Here is a 21,217-nt window from a genome sequence, read left to right as displayed (position 1 = left end):
CAATATGGTTATAAATATTTATATGTACATTAATTAACAATATCATTAAAAGAATATATTTAAATTCTCTCTTAAGTAATTCACAGATATTTTAATGTATATATGCACCATTACATGTAGGTTTTCCTGAGGAATATATAAAGATATATTCTCTCCAGATAGAAAGGATACCATCAGATTGTACAAACATTCTACTTAGTTCATCTTGGTGAACCAATACGTTTATTAGGGCTGCTACAGGTGCATGGATGACTCAAAGGCTACTAGAGCATCAGGTAATCCCCTTGGCAATTTACAGCAGCTACAGCTGCACCATTGAACAGTACCAGATTCTGTCAACCTTCCACCTCCCATATAATCTGGTGTAGGGGAGGGTCTTTGTGAGAAGGATCTCATGAAGGCTCATAAGCTCTGTGAATCCCACAAGCCTACTTTCTCTCTCTATGAGGAAATGATGATGGATCCTCTCATAAAAGTCTCATGTGACTAATCACAACTATTTGGATTTAAGACAGTGATGGCGGTCATGTCCAACATGGACTAAATAGCTACTCAACATCCATGCACTCTTCCAGACACTGAGATAATCCATCAGTGAATAAACAGCATGAAGACATGCTTTTGTTATTTGTAGTATTCTTTCCCCAAACCTATAACCTTAGTTTAATCATTAGAAAATACCAGACAAATGCAAATTGAGGCGAATATAACAAAATCATCTAACCAGTATCCTTCAAAAGTGTCAAGGTCATGACCAACAAGGGAAGGGGAAATTGTCCCCAGTTTGAAGCACTTAAGGAGCGATGATGACTAAACGCAACATGGTATCCTAAACTGGTTGATCAGCACAATAATAATTCACAGAGACATTGTGAGGAGAAGCTGTACTTCATTTACTGGTACTGTGACAACCCTTTGGTCGATTTCTTGATTTGAGTAAATGAATCATGGAGTTGGACATGAAAGATGTTAATGTTACATTAACGACTGGGGAGGAGTGTGTGGGAGTTTTCTGTATTAGCTTCGCAGTTCTTCTGAAAATCTAACATAAATTTAGCATAAGAAGTTTTAAAGCCAGAGATTAATCCTCATGATCAAAGAAAAAAAAATTATCTGACATCACCAAGCGTGAATAATTTTGAAAATTCTCAGACTTTCCAAATGGCAAACATACTAAAAGTCAGAAATGGTTGTCAAATAGTGGGTTACAGAAAACAGTGAGACAGGTCTGTGTCACCTTAGGTTAAACCTCAGGAATATTTAAAGGTCTGTGTATTCAGTCACAAAAAGGTTCCTTTAGCATTTTCTTTGTCATGCATCCAATCTGATTCTTTTTTTAAAATCACATTAAATAAATAATATTATTTGCATCGATTGCTAAAGTTTGTAGTAGCCCTTTTAAAGTTTGCCTAAGGAAAGTGCCTGAGTTCCTGTAAGATACAGATATTATTATCTCTGCTCCATAATTAAGAAAACTCAGTCACTTGTGGTTAGATATTGCTGGCCAGGGTCACATAGTTATGAACCAGTCAACTACAATCTGAGATCTATGTTCTTAGACACCATAGTGTGTCATTTCCCCTTTAGACTATAACTCTTAGGGACTATTGCAATTTGGTCTCAATCATCAAAACGTGTTGGTTCTCAGAATCTTTCTGTCACTCCACTATCTGAACATGAAGCATCTCACTTCTGAAGCCTCCCACAGATCTTAATTTATTGCCCTTTGTGGCAAGGTAAATTTCAGGCACAGAGGCCTGTTTTTTTGCCTCCTCTCGTTTTATTGGCTGTCAGGTGGTCACCAAGAAGATCTTTAAAATAAGCAAGGATAAATGGCAAGCACCAGACCGAGTTAGACAAATGCTGAGTCAATTACAGAGGAATGTTCAAGTCTTTAGTTGAAACACCAGTAAACTGGTCTATGATCTGAGCACCCATGAGGCTGAATCCAAAGGATCAAGTTCAAGGTCAAGCTGGCCTACATAGCCAGATCCTACCTCACAAGAAATAAAAAAATTAAATAGAAAAAATTAATTAATTAGTTAATAATAAATTGAATTGGCTTCTATATTCTATATGAAGAATACCAACAACGTGGAACATTGAACACATTATGGTTTTTTTATTTTTGTTGCATTTATTATGTGTTTATTTGTGTATACCTTTGTGTGGGGGCATCATGGGATGGGTGCAGAGATCAGCAGACAACTTGAAACAGTCAGTTCTCTCCTCCCATCAGTGAATCCCAGGGTTCAAACTTAGATCTGCAGGCTTGGCAGCAAGCATGTTTACCCACTGAGTTATCATGCTGGATGAGACTGACTTTTTAATATGGAAAAAATTTTAATATGGAAAAACATGACATAATTACTTTGTTTAGAGAGAACAAAAATAAACTTCCATGAAATTGTTTTATCAAAGTGCTGAAACTAATTTCCAAGTGGCTCCCATGTTCTCCCTGGTCAGTGTGACTTGTGTGGTATTCTTCTAAAGACCCTCCATCCAATCTTTACCAACCCTATTGTCCACTGGCAACATCTTCCCCACAAACCTCCTGCTTCCTGGGAATTTCAAAATAGAGTTTAAGGCCTCTAAAGCTACCATAGGAGTATAATGTAAAAGAAATCTGGTGCTTCTGGAATGGTGAGCATGGCATTTTAATTCCATTTTTTTTTAATGAAAGGCATTAGGATTCCTTACAAAGTAAAGGAAACATAAGGGAAATTGGGATTTCAAATGGAAGGGAGGGTTCTGACTTCTTTCACAATACTGTGTGTGGTAGATGATGCTGCCAGCCACAGCATCTAGTGAGCATTTGCTTGAGGTTCCAGCCACCTGAAACTCACCCTTTAACATAGTGTGACACTGTGCAAAATCAACACATGGGGAGCTTTTGCAAGTGTGAGAGGTCCTTGAGCCGCATGGGTTTCATTACCTAAGAGCCCTAAGGGTGCCTGGCAGAGCAATATTCCTTTTGTGGTCCAGAAGGATGCAAGTTACATTCTTACCACCCACAATTGGGAAGTAAGAGAGGAGGGAGGAAAGGCCCTTAATCAAAGCGATGTTAAAGCTTTTCACCTCTAGGTGGATCACCTCCACTGATGACCTTCTCTTAACAGTGAAGCGAGGTACGTTTGTATGGTCTCCAAGGGCCTGTTTGGGTTGGATGCATCTGGTATTCACACATATGACTTACCTGGCCTTCACAAGTGATGATCATGCACAGTTGCCTTCCTTCGCTTGGACCATTCTCTTCTGCTCTTCCTATGGATCCCCAAGAGTCCAGCTATCCAATGTCTCCTAGGGAAGCCTTTGTTGACATCTTACCCCACTCTGGGTCTTCTTGCCAAATGCTCTTGCTACACTGCTTGGCTTAAGTAAGACAATAAATGAGGTTATCATGTTTATAGTAATGACCTTTTGATGGTTATTTGTTTAGTCACTTGTGGTCATCTCTAACACTTACCTCCATCAGTAGATTAAATGTTTCAGTATTACAGAGAACAAGCTCACTTGCAACTCATTACCCACAAATTCTTAGAATGGGGCCTAGCACATAGTAAGTGTTCAATAAGTATTAATAAATGTATCAATGAATTGAAGGGGTCATGGGAAAACCTAATTCAACTTAATTTACAGAGGAGGAAACTGAAGTCTAAGTTGTTTGACTTCCTTGTTCAAAGCCGAAACCAAGAACAAAAATAGAGATGAAACCCAAATCTCCTTACTCTCCCAGAATACTTTTCTGTCCTGACAGAAAGTTCATAGTCTAGTGACTCATCACAGCAGAGGAAAAAGCAATTCCTGGCAAGCTGCTTTGGGTCTTAATGAAGTTTCAAGCTTGAGTTTTATTGAGTACTCCCTTATTTAAAGCAAGCCCCATAGTCTAAGTTTGTTTTACCGTTCCTCAGTTGCTGGATCCAATGTTAATTTTCAAGAAGAGATAATGTGGCAGTTTGGCAAGGCTCTGCTGAGCGAGCGAGCATTTAATAGCATCACAGATGGAATCATTTGCATACGGGGGGATTTTTTTCCCCTAGGATTTTGTCCCAATTAAAAGTTATCAGTTCAAACCAGGTTACCAGTTACAGCAAATAGAAATCTGCACTGTCTCCATCCTGAATACGTTCTCCTTTTCCTTCAGTGCATTCATCCCTTGCTTGCATCTCAATCTGATGCACTGAGAAATATTTAATAGCCACTAAAAACGGAACAGCTACAAAAATCTTTCATGACTTCCCAGCACATTAAACAGGCTACACGTTCTAAGAGGCCAACAGACACAACAGTCCTCCCATTTCTTTGCTGTCTGTGGGAGAGTTCATGTCAGGAGAGCATTAATTAAGTGCCTCCTTAAGCCAGACATGTCTGTGAATGTGAACAGGGCCTGCTCCCTTTCCTTCAGGCACCCCAGAAAGGCAGGGAAAGGCATGAAAGAAAGACAATCCTGAGCAAAGTTCTAAGTGCAACTGACTGATAAAGGATCCTAGGTAGGAAGGAAGAAAATGAAAGGACCATTTTTCAGATGTCTCTCCCAAGATAATTCTTTTACAAATGAATGAGAATGATTTGATTTGCCTTCTATAAAAACAGTAGGCTAGCTTACTGTCATTTCAGGTGAGCTATATATATATCACATTACACACACACACACACACACACACACACACACACACACACACACATAAAACAGGGGTTAGGCCCACACCCTTTACTAGTGTAGTAGCCAGCTCCAAGACAGTGTTCCTGGTTTTCAATACCTCTGGTGGTCCTCTGCTATGCTGACAGAGCTGTCTTGACTATCTATTAGGGTACTATAGAAACTGCTGTGTGGTTTCTCATGTGAGGTCCCACAAGAAGTCACAACTTCAGCTTAACACTGTCTAAGATTGATCCTGAGGATGCTCAAGTAACCCTACAGAGAAGCCCAATTGATGAGGAAAAGAAACATCCCATCAACAGCCAGTGAGAGACTGAAGCCTTTTTCAACCCCCCCCCCACCACAAGGTGCTTCTGCCACAGTCAGCCCTCAGATGCATGCCACCCAATATCCCCAACATCTCAGATACAATTTCAGAGAGGTACCTATGCCACAGAGCCATTCCTAAATGCTTGGTCTACAGAAACACTGAGATAATAAATGTTTGTTTGTTTGATTGCTTTTTTTTTTTTTGTTAAAAGCCATCATGTTTTGGTATAATTTGCCAAATGAATTGCAGCAAAGATTGAAGAAACTATTTTAATTGAAAACACATAGCCTCTTTGCTATAATTGAGTTGAGGTCACCGCTGAACTGTAGGTGTTCAGTTCAGTTTCAGCAGAAGAAAGATGGAAGGAGAGGTGTGAGGAGTGTGGGTCTAGGCAGCACAGAAGGGACCACCCTTGGGATCTCCCGAGATGTTGCTTGGCAAGTGTTAGGGCCCAGTAGCACTTTGTACTAGGGTTGACTCACTAGCCTCAGGAGCACTTCCAGAAGCAGCAGAGGTAGCAGTGAAGGAGATATATCATCAAACACACCAAATTCACCCAAAGCCCTCTTTTGCAGTCAAGAAGCCCACGGGCTATCATTTTCAATGGACTTCATTTAGACAGAGTGCCTCTCACTGGCTACTTAGTCCTGCTAATGTCTGAAAAATAAAAGTTGTTGGAATAAATTTTTCCTTGGCAACTATCATTCATTAATGGGTGGCATTGCTATTCATGCCCCCACTTCATTAAGAACTGGCTCATTTTCTTCCTTTTAAAAAGTGTGCTGCATATTGTGGACATGGATTCGGAACACCAGGAAGCATGGTTAATTCTGTAGCACTGCACAGCATGCCATCTGTAATGATGCTCACAGGAAGCTGGCCCACGTATATACGCAAAAGATACAAGGAAGGGAAGGAGGAAGGCATTCCCATTTCTTTTACTCGAGAATTGGGCTCTGCTGTGTAGCCCTGGGTCTTCTGCCTGTCTTGTCCTTGTTATGCTGAAGTCTAAGGGAATAAAGCTAGTCATGGGTTATTCCATGTAATACCATACTATTCTCCTGAACTCAGAATCATTTCTTCATGCTGTGTTCTGAATGGAATTAAGTACAGTGCATATTTAGTACTGATCAGTGTTAGTACTTAGATAGATATTATCCATGAAAATGCCTTCCCCGTGACTCACTGTATCCTATACTTACCTTTATGAATTCTAGAGGCAGACAACATGGGCTTTAATTACAATCTGGCCAATTACTTGTTAGTACTGAAAAAGTGAAGAATTTGTAAGATGGTTGTGGTGGTATTCTAATTGTACTGAAATGTGATTTTGATTGTATGTTAATAAATAAAGTTGCCCCGGGGTCAGAGCTATTAGAGCCATAGAAAGAGTGTGGCAGTGGTGGCACATGCCTTTAATCCCATAGATCCCTGTGTGTTCAGGGATACAATCAGCATTGGAGACATATGCCTTTAAGACCAGGGGGGCTGTACATACAGACAGTGACGAGGCAGTCACGTGTTTGGGTTTACAACCAATGAGAAGGCAGAACAAAAGACTATGAAACGACTTACACACAGGGAAATAGCTCTCTTTCGGGAAGCCAGGAGCTCGCAGGAGGAAGGGTGAGATTTTAGCTCTGAGCTCTGATCACTTGGCTTTCTCTTTTACATTGGTTCTGTGTTTCCTATTTAATAAGACGGTTGGTTACATCTACAGAGGGTTGTGAGGATTAAAGAAGATTATACACATACAACACCCATAGCAGTTATTGGCACAAATTTCATGTGGTATAAATATTTGCTACTATTATTTGCACTAATGATAGAACATAAGAGCCACAAGTACAGAGGTCTTATCTTTTGCACATCATAGTATCAGCCCTAAACACATAACCAGATCTGTAGGCAAAGATGTCTCATTACCAAAAGTGAACATGGAGACCAGATGTTGCTACTCTGAATAATTTACAACATCCTCATTACAGGAAAAATTTCAACCAAATTTTTTTTCCTCGTGTTCCAGTCAATTTGCTCAGAATCATCTTTCTTCCAAGACCCTAGTCTCTCTAGATGCAGGAGCTCAGCTGCAGTTCTTATAGCTTACTCATTCACTCCTTAGACTATTTTTGTACTATGGTTTGTGTCTGTCTTTGCACATCCAAACACATCATCTTCAAGACGTAGAGAAATAGATAATTATTAGATAGATAGATAGATAGATAAGATAAGACAATAAATATATAGATTATAGATACATAACTGATAGATACATAGATGATAGACATACATAGAGTAGCCTATGTGTGTGTATATAGCCAATAGCCATCAAAAGTGTGTGAATGTGGTTCCTCTTCTAAAAAGAAGCAGGGGCTAGCAAGACAACTCAGAGGGTAAAGGTGCTTGCTCCATAAGCCTGACAACCTGGTTGTCACACTATTTACTGAAGAGTCTAAACTAGTTCACCTGGTGCACATGTAGAGATTCTACATGGGGCCTCATATAGAAACTGCACACAGAAAATGAGGTTTGCCTGGGAAGTGTCTCGTTTACTTCTTACAATAACTGTGCATGCTGCAGAGAATGGATTTTGTAACTCAGGCAAACTGTATGGAATCAATGGCGTGCTGCTGAGTAAATGCTGCTGCCTGCGGCTGCCCCCAAATCTGGCCCATCTGTTCCCAGCTCTTCTGGGCTTCATACCTTATGCTCCCCTCACCACCCAGCAGCTGAGGAACTGACTGAAAGGCACTTTGTTGCCTCACTGCTCCCTAACTTCTAAAGTCCACCAAACTTTCAGCTCTGCTGTGCTCAGGTTCCACTCAAGCAGCCTTCCTTTGTCCCCGTCACTGACCCCTCCACATTATTCCATGTTCCTATCTCAGATCACAGCTCAGAACACACTCCCCGGCCAACCCGGGCAAGGTCTTTCTTCCCTTAGCCTTCAGTTTTGTTTTCATTTTTGTTTTTAACCTGTTATATTTGTTAAACTTGTCTATTATTAAGTTGTTTGCTTTAAGAAAAATTAGTATCTGTTAGCATCCGTAGATGCAAGCATCCTTCTGCAGACATCCTTTTCTAATGCAGCTAGTGTGTATAGTTTTGACAAAATCCTTTTGTAGTACATACTCTGCGTGGATATATTTCCAGTCCATTCAATGGTACTTTGTTATAGACCCCATTAAGTAATCTTCCCCTTTTCCCTTTGCTATATACATGCACCCATTTTTTTTTTTATCACTACTACATATAAACTTATGGAATGAGTGGACTGACCACATTTTCCTCATACCTTCTCCAGTTGTGGATACCTCCAACTCTTTGTCACTGCAGACTTATCTATGAAAACCTTTGAACATTCAGAGGCCTGGGAAAGGAATTCACTGCCATGTGGACCCTGGAGCAGCATATGTAGGTCATTTGGTTTATCACTAGTAAGAGCTGACTCCAACAAGTTAGGCCCAAGTACCATCCCAAACAGAAGGGATCTAAATGCCATTATCAGTATGTGGAGTGTCTTGTATCTCCAATCATTGGTGATTTCCAGGTTCTAGTTTCTATCAGTTTAATGGGTCTAGAATAATATTTAGTTGTTCTAATCAGAACTTATTTTTTCATTATTATGATTTTAAGCATTTTGTCACAGGTTTGTGAGCTTTTGGGGTGTGTGTGTCTCCTTTTCTGTAAATTTTCTATTCGGATCAGGTAACAACTTCCAATCTTTCTCTTCTCGATTTTTCAAGAATTTCTTACATATTCTAGAAGATGCTAGTCTTTGTTTATCTCGACTTTACAAACATCTTCTCACACTATGTCAGGCTTTTGTTAAATGATTCACAGTGTCATTCACTGACAAAAATTCTATCTTTCTGTACTAAAATTCATCATATTTCAAGCCTTAAAGTTTGGGGTTTGAAGGTTTGTTTCTGATGTGTCTCTTCTCTGTTGATCTTACTGTTCTCCACCATGCATAACTTTCCTCCCTTTAGACATGCGAGGCAGCTGCCAACTGCTCACCCCAAGATTATAATGTCCCAGATTTGTAACTAAGCGATCAAAAGCCATATAAGGTTGAGTCCTACTTGCCCAGTTTGGATCCACATGCCTACAATTGGTAATCAGGAAAGGGTGAGCCTGGCTCACTTGGAAGCTCAGGAGCAAGATGGGTTAACCACACACTCAACACGAAAGTGTCAGGAATGGGTGGTTTCTCAGAGGAATACGGAGGAAGCATTTTCAAAGGCCGACAAAGAAGTGCTGGGCAGGCACATTAGAAGTCCATTAGAAAACGTAATGCTTTTTTTGTTGCTCATTAAATACATTACTCCATATCACTCAGACCTAAACACTTCTTAAATATTCTGAATACCATGCTGCCACCTGGAAACTCTCAAGAGCATGATCTCCAAAATGGGAACCTCAGTCAGGAAGGGACCAAATCCCTCAGGTCAATAGTTCCCAAATAAGACCAATGATTAGACTCACTAAGTGAGCTCTAAAGAACACAGATTCATGGACTTTTCTGCAGCACTTCTGAGGTTAAACCTTACAGACTAAATACCAAGAAATTGCGTTAATGTGGTACCGGTTGCCAGTTGCCAAATGGGGAATCACAATGAGCATTGCAATCCCTCATTTCATCCATGAGAAAACTGGAGCCTGAGAGAAGCCTAGTGGGTCTGGGCCCCTGGGCTGTCGGGCTGGTGTGTGCACTTCTGCCGCTGGACTTCAAACACCTTTTGAATCTTTTGCAGAGGGGCTGTGAATATAAATACAGCTACCTCGGGATTTACCATTTGACGAACATGTTCAGGCTCTCATCTCTGTGCTTTATCTTGCCTAGAAATCCCGGTAGGCTTGCAACCATGGAAACAGAGTCTAAAATCCACATCAGGTCCAGCCGCAGCTGCCCTGGACCCTAGACAGTAATCTCCAGGCTCTGGGTGAAGGTGTACACAGCTCTGTGTTGCCTCCTCGGCACTCCAGGTGTTCCGGAGTCAGCCTTTCCTCATTCAGATCTTGGCTCTGTCCCTCACCAGGTGCATAGCCACAGGCGACATGCTTGTTCCTGCTGTGGAACTGACTGTGTCTCAGGGGCTCTTTGTGAGTCTAGAAGCCAGAACCTCATACAAAGGAAGTGCTCAGCGAACGTCAGTAGTGAGTCTTGCTTCAAAAGTCCTGTGCATTAATCCCTACACAGGGCAATCCCTTCAGAAGGAGCAAAGCATGGCCTCTACCTCCCTCCATGGCTTTGTCACCTGAGGCTAAGAGCTTTGTAGTTAACTTGGAGTGAGCTGTGAAGTACCCCTACCGGCATTAGCTGGTATGTCTTGGAATAGGAGCCACCACTATCACCGACTTCTTATGTCTGTAGCAAGGCCAGCTAGATACTCTGGTGCTAGGAGAGACACTGGCCCTCTGCAGCCAGCCCCCTGCCAACTCCCCCACAGTTCACACAGAGGCAACCACACCAACATGGGTCTTCGCCTTCCACAGATGCAGATTGTCACCCTCTAGTGAGGAAGACTCACCCAGCCCCTCAGTCCTGAACCCACACACTATATTCTTCTGTGTGATGGTCAGTTATAAGCAGCCACCAGAGAAGGTTCGGGAGGGCTCAGGCAAAAACAATGTTATTTTACTTATGAGTACTGGAGACAAGAGGCATGACAGGCCGCACAGAGCCATGTCAGAAAACCCCCAGCCTCATCCAGGTGGGAGGCAGGATGGTCACCGTCTTTACTACAGGTTCTACTGGAAGCAGTGGGGGTCAGGCAGGCAAACAGTTTAGGGTTAGCCTCATTGGACCATTTCAGTGGGCCCTGGGATTTAGCCTGTTAACCAGCCCTGGGAAGATTAAGGCAGCAGGATATTGTTTCATCAGCCATATGAGCCCTAATAGAGGGTTATGGCTCTGCATTTGTTTCTACATCAAAGGCACACTCTTGGCTGGGCCCTTTAAGAATTGGCTAGCCTCATGAGAAGTACTCTCTCACAAACCAGGAAGTAATTTTTAATGTGTCAAAGTGTTGTGATATATATGCAGAAACATTTTTAAATGCTCACAATACACCCCAGAGTCTAGGCTCAGCCTGACAGGAAACTGTTTCTAATCACTGCTCAATTTGTAGTGTGTCTTCCTCTGTACATATTTCTCTGAGCTACAATGGATTCTTACACAGGTCATTGCAGAAGCCTAAGGATGATGACCACACAGCCTGCACACGACCCAGAACAATTGCTATTTTGTGAAATCCCAATTTTGTCTCCATACTGTGAGCATGGTGCACGGAAGTAAGTCATTCTTCTTAAGTCATAATGAGTGAGCCTCTCTAAGACATCATCTACTTCTCATTGCAGCCCTATGGCTTTCCAGGTCTTTACGGCATTTCCTGGTCTGAGTGAGAACAGAAATTTTTTTCAACTAGAGTTTATAAACTGGATATGAAAAATGGTAGGTTTGGGGGATTTCAGTGGAAAACGAACGTATTTGGAAGTAACTGACATATTTTCCCAGGCATTTCCTGTTAACCTCTTGACTTGTCACTACACTGAGTTGTTCAGGCTAAGAGAGAGCTAGCTCTAGGGAGAAGACTCACAGCAAAAGTTTTATATGAACATTAAAAAGATTGCTTTGACATTTCAAGTTTTAAAACTACAGCGTTTGTATTTCTTCTAATGGCAGGCAGGGGTAGGGAAGAGAAAAGCCTAAACACGTGGAAGCAAACCTTTCTAACCTCCCAGGCTAGGAGTTTGCTCAATTAGGAGTCCTTGAGAAGAATCAAGAAAGGAAAAAAGCTTAGCCAGTGGCACAGATCTGAGAAAATGGCCACTAAACCTCTCTCCCCTGCCATGTTATGTCTAGGGAGATGCAATTCTAATCAGGGAACAAAGGCTTGGAAGATCTAAGAAAAAGGGATACCTTTGACAAGCTTCTGGTTATGTCCTGGGTAAGTGTGATACTCTGAGTAAAGATTACCATATGATTTTTCCAGGCAGATAGAGTCAGTATAGTAAGGGATAAAGATCTAGGAATGTCTTGAGAAGAATAAGGTGGTCTCCCACTATTGTTTTTATATGTGTTTCTCTAAAGTAGTTTGGGAGCAGGTCAGAGGGCTAGGGAGAAACCTGGTACTGGGGAAATGCCCAGGAATTCACAAGGATGACCCCAGCTAAGAGTCCTAGCAATAGTGGAGACGGCACCTGAACTGGCCATCTACTGTAATCAGATTGGTGACTACCCTAATTATCATCACAGAGCCTTTATCCAGTAACTGATGGAAACAGATGCTGAGATCCACAGCCAAGCACTGGGCCGAGCTCTGTGAGACCTCCTGAAGAAAGGGAGGAGGGATTGCACAAGCCAGAGGCATGAAGGTCGTGACCCACAGAGAAAGCTGACCTGAACTCATAGGAGCACATGGACTCTGGACCAACAGTTAGGGATCCTGCACTGGACCAACCTAGGCCCTCTGCATGTGTGTGACAGTTATGTAGCTTGGTCTGTTTGTAAGGCTCCTAGCAATGAGATCAGGACCTGTCCCTGGCACTTAGCTTGCTTTTGGAAACCTGTTCCCCAGGCTGGATTACCTTGTTCAGCCTTTACACAGGGAGAGGAGCTTGGTCCTACCTCAACTTAATGTGCCATGTTTTGTTCAAGCCCATGGGAGGCCTGCCCCTTTCTAAATGGAGACAGAGGAGGAGTGGGTAGATGTGGAGGAGGGTAGATGAGAGTAGGGAGAGGGAACAGGAGGGAGGAAGGAGGGGAAACTGTAGTCAGTATGTAAAATAAAGGAAAAATGTTAATAAAAATAGAAAAAAGAAAGTCTTAACCTATGCCTATAAATTCCCCCCAAATAGTAGAAACACTTCCAATGTCCTTCTATGAATCCAGCACTATTCTAATACCCAAACTAGATAAAGACACAACAAAAAGAAGAACTACAGATCAATATCCTTAATGAACATACATGCAAAAATAATCAGCAAAATACTTACAAGTCAAACACTAGCAGAGTTAGAGTTTCTTCTATCAGTTGATTAAACACCTTGGCCAAGTCAACTTATAAGAGAAAGGGTTTATTTTGGACTTACATTTCTAGAGGGTTAGGGTCCATGATGGCCACAGCAAGTGGCAGACATGGTTACTGGTACTGGAAGATGAGAGCTGAGGGCTAACATCTCAAACCCCAAGCAAGAAGCTGAGAGAGATAGAGAGAGAGAGACAGAGAGACAGAGTCAGAGACAGACAGAGACAGAGACAGAGAGAGGATAGCTGGAAGCTTTTAACACCTAACCCATGACATAGTATCTCCAGAAAAGTCACACTTTCTGAGCCTCCTTAAACAGATCATCAGCTAGGGACCAAGTATTCAAATGCCCAAGAATATGGGAGACATCTCACTCAAACCAACACACACACACATTAAAATATCATTCACCATAATTGAGTTTGCTTTATCCAAAGAATACAGGGATGGTTCTATAAATGCAAATGGCAGAAACCTGCATACCTCATGATAGCTAGAAACCAAAGAAAAGCTAGAGTGCCCACTATCACTTTCATTTTGCAAGCCCCACCTCCCAATAGTGCCATAAGCTGCATATATTACATTAATAAATGTAATAAATTCTATAAATGGACTTAAAGACAAAAATCACATTTTTAATAGATGTAGAAAAAAGGCCTTTTAACAAAAATCTAGCATCACTTAATGACAAAATTCCTAAAGAAATATAACTAGAGGAAATACAACTCAAAATAATGAGTGACTGGCCCATATTCAATATAATGGTAGATGAGGAAAAATTTTAAGTAATCCATTAAATTCAGGAAGACCCTAGGTGTAGTTGTTTCTATGAGAATGGCCCCATAGACTCATATGTTTGAATACTTGGCCCCCGGTTGGGGAAACTGTTTGGGAAGGATTAGGAAGTGTGGCCTGTGGGAGAAGGTGCATCACTGGGGGCAGGCGTTGAGATTTCTAGACTTATACCATTCTCTCTGTGCTCTCCCCCTGTCTCTGGCTTGTGGATCAAGCTGTGACCTCTCAGTTGCTTCTGCTGCCCTGCACTTGTCCTGTCTGCATGGGCTCTTGCCCGTTGAAAGCATAAGCCCAGTTAAATGCTTTCTTTTATAAGTTAGTTGTCTTGTTCGTGGTGTTTTGTCACAACAATATAAAAGTAGCTAAAATAAAATAGGTGTCCATTCTTTTCATTCCTAATGAATACAGAGTTCAGTGTCCTAACTAGAGCAATGATAACAAGACAGGGAAATAAAAAGGAGTGTGAATATTAAAAGGAGCCAAAGTATCTCTGTTTGTTGATGATATGACTCTATGCATATGGGACCCTAAAGATTCCACCAGAAGACACTTAGAACTGGCAAACATGTTCAGAAAAGTGGTGGGATGCAAAGTAAACATGCAAAATTCAGTAGCCTTTCTATGTATGAATGATAACAACGCTGAAAAAGTAGCCAGGGAAACAATTTCAATTGCGATAGTCTCAGATAAACAAACAAACAAACATAAATAAATAAGTAAATAAATAAAACAAACATCAGAGGTAAAGACCTCTAAAATGAAAATTTTAAAACTGTGAAGAAAGACATTGAGGAAAACATTAGAAAGTAGAAAGCTCTCCCATGTTCTTGGATTGATAGAATTAATAGCATGGAAATGGCAATCCTACCAAAGCCAATTTATACATTCAATGCAATCTCCATAAAATTTCCGATGTTGTTTATTATTCACGGGAATAAAAAATCTTGAAACTCACTTGTAAACATAAAAGATCTTAGGTATTCAAAGCAATTCTGAGGAAAAAGAACAATGCTAGAGGATTACCATTCTCAATATCAAGTTACCCTACAGAGCCATAGTAATATAAATGGCGTGGAATTGGATAAAAACTGATGAACTGATCAGTGGAGTAGAATATAAGATCCAGACTTAAGCCTACACAATTTTAGTCACCTAATTTTTGACAAAGACACTATCCTAGTTAGGGTATCTATTATCTCTATATAACACCATAACAAAGCAACTTGGGGAGGAAAGGGTTTATTTGTCTTATACTTCCATATCACTGTTCATCAATGATGGGCATCAGTACAGGAACTCAAACAGGGCAGGAACCTGAAGGCAGGAGTTGATGCAGAGGCCATGGAGGGGTGCTGCTTCCTGGTTTGCTCATTATGGCTTGCTCAGCCTCCTTCCTTGTAGAACCCAGAACCATCAGCCCAGAGGTGGCACCACCCACAGTGGGCATCAATCACTAAGAAAATACCCTACATCTTACAGAAGCATTTTCTTCATTGATGTTCCTTCCTCTCAGATGACTTTGGCTTGTATCAAATTGACAAAAAACTATCCAGCACAGGCACTAAAGATCTATCTATTAAAGATAATTCCAGCACTCAAGAGGCAGGGGACAGAAGGATCTTTGTGAGTTCTAAGACAGCCTGGTCTACATAGTGGGTTCTAGGACAGCTGGGGCTATGTAGAGACCCTAACTAAAAAACAAAGCAAAAAAGATCATCCTCTGTGCTCTCTGAGGCCTTTATGAGAGTAGCATTTGGGGCAAGGAGAGGGGAAGCCAGTGTACTGAATGCAGCAAAGGGAAAGGGTGTGAGTAATGGCACCCTTATTGTTATTTTTCACTATACAAAGCTTTGTTCTTATATTCTAATATTTAGCTTAGTAGACTTCAGAAAACTAATGTAGCTTTCCAAGGGCTTGGGGATGGATTAAATAAGAATGACACAGAAGTACATAAAATGTATAGTTCGATAGTTAATAGCAATCAGGAATTGTTATTAATATTAATTAATATTAAATATATTAAATACCAATGCGTTCAAGACTACTTCTTACTTTCTCTTCTAGCAGGTTCAGAGTAGCTGGATTTATGTTGAGGTCTTTGATCCACTTGGACTTAAGTTTTGTGCATGGTGATAGATATGGATCTATTTGCAGCCTTCTACACGTTGATATCCAGTTATGCCAGCACCATTCATTGAAGATGCTTTCTTTTTTCCATTGTACACTTTTGGCTTCTTTGTCAAAAATTATATGTTCATAGGTGTGCAGATTAATGTCAGGTTCTTCAATTTGATTTCATTGGTCCACATGTCGGTTTTTATGCCAGTACCAAGCTGTTTTTATTACTGTAGCTCTATAGTAGAGCTTGAAGTCAGGGATCGTGATGCCTCCAGAGGTTGTTTTATTGTACAGGATTATTTTGGCTATACTGGGTTTTTTGTTTTTCCATATGAAGTTGAGTATTATTCTTTCCAGGTTTGTGAAGAATTGTGTTGATATTTTGATGGGGATTGCATTGAATCTGTCGATTGCTTTTGGTAAAATTGCCATTTTTACTATGTTAGTCCTGCCTATCCATGAGCATGGGAGATCTTTCCATTATCTGACATCTTCTTCAATTTCTTTTTTCAGGGACTTAAAGTTCTTGTCATATAGGTCCTTCACTTGCTTGGTTAGTGTTACCCCAAGGTATTTTATATCACTTGTGGCTATTGTAAAGGGTGATGTATCTCTGATTTCCTTCTCAGAGAAGCCTGTTTGTCAGTTGTATATAGGAGGGCTACTGATTTTTTTGAGTTGACCTTGTATCCTACTATGTTGCTGAAGGTGTTTGTAAGCTGTATCAGTTCCTTGGTTGAATCTTTGGGGTCACTCAAGTATACTAGATGTGGAACAAGGATGACTGGACTGCTACTCACATCACCAGGGAGGCTACCTGGAAAACAGGACCCCAAGAAAGACATGGGGATCACCCAAATGATGGAGAAATGGATGAGATCTACATGAACAGCCTGGATATGAGTGGGGGTAATGAAGGGTGAGGGTCAAGGGAAAGAGAGCTTGGGGGAGCGGGAGATCCCAGCTGGATCAAGAACAGAGAGGGAGAACAAGGAATAGGAAACCATGGTAAATGAAGACCACATGAGAATAGGAAGAAGCAAAGTGCTAGAGAGGCCCACAGAAATCCACAAAGATGCCCCCACAATAGACTGCTGGCAATGGTCAAGAGACAGGCCGAACTGACCTACTCTGGTGATAGGATAGCCAAACACCCTAATTGTCGTGCTAGAAACCCCATCCAATGACTGAGGGAACTGGATGCAGAGATCCACAGCCAGGCCCCAGGTGAAGATCCAGGAGTCCAATTGGCAAGAAAGAGGAGGGTTTATATGAGTGAGAACTGTTGAGACCAAAGTTGGATAAAGCACAGGGACAAATAGCCAAACGAATGGAAACACATGAACTATGAACCAATGGCTGAGGGACCCCCAGCTGGATCAGGCCCTCTGAATATGTGAGACAGTTGATTGGCTTGATGTATTTGGGAGGCATCCAGGCAGTGGAACCGGGTCCTGTGCTCAGTTCATGAGTTGGCTGTTTGAAACCTGGGGCTTATGCAGGGACGCTTGGCTCAGCCTGGGAGGAGGGGACTGGACCTGCCTGGACTGAGTCTACCAGGTTCATCTCAATCCTCAAGGGAGTCTTTGTCCTGGAGGAGATGGGAATGGGGGGTGGGCTGGGGGAAGAGGAGGGAGGGGGGAGGGGGGAGAACAAGGGAATCTGTGGCTGATATGTAGAAATAAATTATATAGTAAAATTAAATTAAATTAAAAAATATATATTAAATACTTAGTAATTTTAATATGCTTACTAATATTTAATAATGCAATAAGGCAAACTTAGATATTAGAGTCACATAAACAATATTTAAAAATACTTATTTTCTAAGAGTTCACTGATTTGGAATTATTCTCTTGGGAAGGGAGCCTTTCCTCACTTCCTTAGAGTTAGCCATATCTCTTTCCTCCAGAGGTTTATGGAGCTGGGGGAGATGAGGAGACCAGCTGGAGATTTCCAGATGTTGTGACTGGAAATGACTCTTATACCGTGACCTAGTTTTAATCACATGGACGAAATAGAAGCACAGAGTTGGTGTGCTGCTCACCAAGGTCTTGATGTGCATGGAAGCAAATGTTCAAGGTCTGGCCTTCTCACTGCAAGTGTCAGTGCTTTACCTGAGGTGAGTGGAAGAAGAAGGTGACAGGGACCAAGGCATAAACTCAGAGGAACAGAGGAGTGCATATCTAGGCTCGGGTGTACAGCTTTGCCTGCCAGCCATTCCATACCACATCTCTAGACATTGCTCAGTGGGTTTTACTCTGTCCCCGCTGTTTGATCCAAGGGAGCCTAGTGACCTTAGACAATCACAGCATTTTTGCAAGGAGTTTTGGAACTAGGTTGCAGAGTGTAGTCATTCTTTCCCAGAGGCAGAAGAAGCAACAAACCTTTAAAGCTTAAATGATGCCCCTGCCACACCCCTGCTCTGTACAGAAGAAAGCCACAGGAGGTAAGAAGAGGAGGGAAAAGAGACTCTCCCATGGCATGTCATCCAGTTCCAGCCAAACGCAAGTGCATCCTCTGCTTGGGTGCTGTGGGTGATGCTGGGTCATATAATTGGCACACATTATTCCAGACCAGGGCTAAGTCAGGGGTAAATTCTTTCAGTACAGGAAGGCCATCCAGGCTGGTCATGTGGTTGGTTGACATGCAGAATGTACGGAACAAAGTTTGAAGATTCCATTAAGTAACAAGAAGCCAACACTTCCAGCTCCTGGTACAGCCCCAGAGGGAGCAAAATGAAGCAAACAAACCAATTTAATGAGCGAGAGCCTTGCTTTATAACAGACGCATTATACTTCCCAGTGAATCGCTCTTTCCCCTGAAGAAACAAATGGGAGGAATATGAGGAGGTAAGATGAGCTCTCAGTGAAGGATCATTTTCATATTGCCTTTCGGTTGGGAGAGGCTGACTGTGGTTTTGCAAGCTTACATCCATCTAGTTCCTGTTTAGTGGTATCTGAATCATAGCTGCCTCTTGCTACACAAAACTATATTGCAGTTGGACTCTAGGATTTATCATCTGCATAAACACAGATGGATTCATTTCTTCCTTCACTGTCATCTTTTATGTGAATGTACTGCCTGTGCACTCTGTGCAGGCTTTGCTGGGAAACTAAGCACCTAATTTAACAGCTGGAACTCACTAGACTTAAATTTAAGAAATCAGTCTGGAAGAAAAGTGGAAAAATTAGTTCTCCTGTCTTTGGATGCAAAGGGTGTATTGTCTCCCTTAACCTTTGGGAATTGGTTCATTCTGCAACTATCTCTAATGTGTATCGTGAGCATACTGTTTGTCACGTACTGTTGTAAGCAATTTTCATGTAGAAGACAATTTGCTTCTCACAACTTCCTGATAGAGAATTCAGTTATGAGCATGCTCCAGGTGAGGATGATGAGATTCATCTATCAAAGTAAAAGTAGTATTTGAACTCAGGTAGTGACAGTCCAAAGCTTTTAACCACCATGCTGTTAACTGAAGGTATGCACATATGTGTATACATGTACCTGGTACTTAGGACAGTATGGCAAGGAAAACTGCATCACTGCCTCCTCCCATGGAGCTTCTTGTGTAGTGAGGAGATGGTTACTTTTGTAAGATGGAAGAAGAAACGGGTACTGGCTAGGGGTTGATAAAGGATTTCCTAATGAAGACACGTGTGTGAAATGATACTGGATAAAAAGGAAAGAGGACAGCAAAGAAAAGTTGACAGACCCAGAGAAGAGCATCTGACAGTTCTGAGGTGGAAGGAGCACCCAGTTTCCCAGAGTCTCCAGATAGTCGTAGACAGTTGTGGAACAAAACGCTGAGCAGTTTGTGGAACCCTGACACTGAGCCTAACAGGAGGGAAAACTACACGTCACTGGGAAGAGGTTTTTTTTTTTTTTTTTTTTTTTTTCCAGATCAGAAACAGGACAAGAAGTCAAGACTAGACTGTGCTGTCTGCTTGGCACAATAACTTGGACAAATCGCATTGACCATGGACCTGTGAGCCTGATGACAATTGCTGTTGCTCATGGAGAAGGTTTATGAACACCCAGAGAGGCCAAGAGAAACGATGAAAGCCTCAGGTTATTCTTCATTTTGTGTCCTGCAGCATCTGCAAGGGTATGTATGAAGACACAGGCCTTTTTTGCTGCTCCTGACCGTGTGGGAAGCCACAATCTCATGAGTGCTTTTTTGCCCCATGAAGTATGCACAGTTACATGTAATGGTGGACTGCTACCCAGTGTCTCTTCCTCTTCTGGCCAGAGTGTAGACTTCTTAGCATACCACATGGTTAGAGCCACAGGCCCCTTTATTTTCATCTCATCCCAATAGGATAGAACCCTCTTTAGAATCAGCCTGGACCTAACATTGCACAACGAAACAACTACAAATATGTCTACTTCTTTATCCCCAACAGTGAGTGCAAGCTGTTTAAATTTGGTGTAGGATAGACTAACTCAAACAAACAAACAAACAAACAAAAAACCTCCTTACAGATGTGGAGTACTAAGTCCAGAAGGACTGACTGACACAGAAAGCCCTCCCTGCTACACTGAAGAGAGGCGAGGCAGTGAAGTAGCTTTTGTTTGGAGCGTAGTGTGATGCTCTCAGTTACTCCTGTGGTTTCTGCAGTAGTGAACTCACAACTCATGGACTCTTGACTTCCTCAAATGTGGACTGGTCCAGTTCAGAGCTTTTCCCTGTTTTGTCCTCCTATCAGAAGGGACAGACCCTGTTTCCATGTCCACAGACTCAGTTAATCAGGCAAAGGACACTGTAGGCTGGGATGCTCTCTCTCTCTCTCTCTCTCTCTCTCTCTCTCTCTCTCTCTCTCTCTCTCTCTCTCTCTCTCTCTCTCTCTCTCCATTGTCTCTCTTCTACCTGTCAGTTTCATCCAGGTGGAAGGAACTCTGCCTCTGTAGTACTTCCAACCTCCTCCATTCTGTTTTCCACCAACTTGGTTGACTCAGCTGATCTCTTCTGCTGCTTCTGTGTGCTCTCCCAAAGGAAGCACTGGCTGCCCCTGGCACTCTGCCATGCCCATCATGAAAGCACTCTGCTGTCATACATTGTCATCCGCACTGTTGATGAATTAATATACGCTATTTGACCATCTCCCACTCTGTAATCAAGTATTTTAAAATCTGACTTGGACAAAGAATGTTTGGGGTTCTTGAGTCTTTCAAACTCACTGGATCTTTGGTATGATTCAGACTATTAGTCCTGAACTCTCAGCCCTGAGGGATGTCTCAAATAAAAGGATTTATTGCTCCTTTGCAGATGCTAGCCAGTTATGAAGGACGACAACTCCCAAA

Source organism: Peromyscus leucopus, chromosome 19 (genome assembly GCF_004664715.2).
Source record: "Peromyscus leucopus breed LL Stock chromosome 19, UCI_PerLeu_2.1, whole genome shotgun sequence".
In the NCBI taxonomy this organism is placed as follows: domain Eukaryota; kingdom Metazoa; phylum Chordata; class Mammalia; order Rodentia; family Cricetidae; genus Peromyscus; species Peromyscus leucopus.
Note: the sequence above shows the minus strand (reverse complement) of the source record.